Source organism: Haliotis cracherodii, unplaced genomic scaffold, assembly GCF_022045235.1.
Source record: "Haliotis cracherodii isolate W230 unplaced genomic scaffold, xgHalCrac1.p SCAF_2, whole genome shotgun sequence".
Taxonomy (NCBI): Eukaryota; Metazoa; Mollusca; class Gastropoda; order Lepetellida; family Haliotidae; genus Haliotis; species Haliotis cracherodii.
In genome coordinates, this window is record NW_027266275.1 from 24,044,837 (window position 1) to 24,047,856 (window position 3,020).

Below are 3,020 nucleotides of genomic sequence, written 5' to 3' on the forward strand. Positions count from 1 at the left end.
GTGTACATCCAGCCTTCTAGAAACTGTCCCATCCCAAAACTTATCTAGCGATCAAGTCTGTCGTGTACATCCAGCCTTCTAGAAACTGTCCCATCCCAAAACATCTTGTGGATCCACCATGGTCTGCTTGTATCTGGTGGGTGACAACTCCACCATGCTGGTTCTACGTGTTGATGGGAACATTTTTACTGTGTGTTTTGTGATTTTGTTTCAGTTAAGTTAAGATGATCCACTTGCATTTGTGTTTTAGTTTTTAAAATGTTTACAAGATGTTAAACACTATGTTTGTATTTAACACAAACTTATGTATTAATTTATTAATCAGATTCTGTGATATGTTCAGGTAATGTAAAAAATTTGGCCACTGCTTCTTTTACAATTGGAGATTTTACGAACGCTTCTTGTGGACTGATTTTGCACTCAGGGGTGTTTCTGCCAGTTGAGTTTGATGTGAACGATTCATTGTTCTGGCGATCACCTGTCTCTTTTCTCATAATAAGTAACGAAAGGTAATTGAAAAAATATGTTTATATTTTGCTTCATTCTGGGGATTTTACATCAAATGGTTGGTTAAGTTTCACATTCTTCCAAATATGGCAACAGATATGACGAAACAAATTAAAATGTATTTAAGAAGTTTGCATATACAGTCATTCATAGGGTTGCACCATTTAATGGTTTGTTTTACACAGCCCTATAACATGCACTCAGCAGTATTCCAGCAATAGTATTACGACCTGTATATAATTACTTCTGAAGCCGAAAAACCAGTGGTTGATATGCTGAGCAATGATCCACGCACTGAACAACGACACTCAGTGAACCAAGTCACCGAGCCTGATGACCTGCTTCATTAATTCGCCTCGTAGAAGGAGCATTGGTTACTGGGTAGTTGTTTATGCGCTGGAAACCCTGCGAATCTGGACATGGTTCCTGGAAACGTTGTCCAATCTTTGGAATATTTTATCTCTGAGACTATTCAGTAATCCATGAACGGAAGGGTGAGGTCAACTGATACAATGACATGTATCAAACAAGACAGCAAGCCAGACCACCCAATCCAATGACATGTATCAAACAAGACAGCAAGCCAGACCACCCAATACAATGACATGTATCAAACAAGACAGCAAGCCAGACCACCCAATACAATGACATGTATCAAACAAGACAGCAAGCCTGACCACCCAATCCAATGACATGTATCAAACAAGACAGAAAGCCTGACCACCCAATCCAATGACATGTATCAAACAAGACAGCAAGCCTGACCACCCAATCCAATGACATGTATCAAACAAGACAGCAAGCCTGACCACCCAATCCAATAACATGTATCAAACAAGACAGCAAGCCTGACCACCCAATCCAATGACATGTATCAAACAAGACAGCAAGCCTGACCACCCAATCCAATGACATGTATCAAACAAGACGGCAAGCCTGACCACCCAATCCAATGACATGTATCAAACAAGACGGCAAGCCTGACCACCCAATCCAATGACATGTATCAAACAAGACAGCAAGCCTGACCACCCAATCCAATGACATGTATCAAACAAGACAGCAAGCCTGACCACCCAATCCAATGACATGTATCAAACAAGACAGCAAGCCTGACCACCCAATCCAATGACATGTATCAAACAAGACAGCAAGCCTGACCACCCAATCCAATAACATGTATCAAACAAGACAGCAAGCCTGACCACCCAATCCAATGACATGTATCAAACAAGACGGCAAGCCTGACCACCCAATCCAATGACATGTATCAAACAAGACGGCAAGCCTGACCACCCAATCCAATGACATGTATCAAACAAGACGGCAAGCCTGACCACCCAATCCAATGACATGTATCAAACAAGACAGCAAGCCTGACCACCCAATCCATTGACATGTATCAAACAAGACAGCGAGCCTGACCACCCAATCCAATGACATGTATCAAACAAGACAGCAAGCCTGACCACCCAATCCATTGACATGTATCAAACAAGACAGCAAGCCTGACCACCCAATACAATGACATGTATCAAACAAGACGGCAAGCCTGACCACCCAATCCAATAACATGTATCAAACAAGACGGCAAGCCTGACCACCCAATCCAATGACATGTATCAAACAAGACAGCAAGCCTGACCACCCAATCCAATGACATGTATCAAACAAGACGGCAAGCCTGACCACCCAATCCAATAACATGTATCAAACAAGACAGCAAGCCTGACCACCCAATCCAATAACATGTATCAAACAAGACGGCAAGCCTGACCACCCAATCCAATGACATGTATCAAACAAGACGGCAAGTCTGACCACCCAATCCAATGACATGTACCAAACAAGACAGCAAGACTGACCACCCAATCCATTGACACGTATCAAACAAGACAGCGAGCCTGACCACCCGATCCTGGTAATCGCCTCTTACCACAATCATGGTTTGTTGTTAAAGTTGGAGTGGATGTTGTAACTGTGTTGTTGGAAGCCCTGTCTCAAACATTTTGCTACCAGGTTAAATTTTCACGAACACCTGGTGTCCCAAATTATTTTCAGTAACCCATTTATGTAATTTTCCCCACGTTTTCCCCTTTTCCGCCCAATGGAATCTCATGTGTTATCACATGCTCTTTGATTTCATGACACAGGCGCAAATAGTTGTAAATATTAAACATCAATGACAGAGAATAATCATCCTAGATTATACTCCGAAATGTTGCAGCAGCAGATGTGAGGAATATGTTTCTGTACATCTATGTACAGATGTTTAAGTATGTTGTCACTATTGCAGGAACTGTGTATCCAGGGGTTGGTCATGCGTCTGTCGGTACTGAATTGCGCTTGTTGCGCATTTGTCCTATTGTGAAAACATGTCGACAAAGCCGGAGTGGATGTCTGTTTGAAAACCCAGTCTGAAACATTGTTGTTGCCGGTAGGGCAGGGCATGCTAACGCAGGGCATGCTAAACACTTCCAGAGTTTGAAAACGCAACAGTTAGGCACCGACGT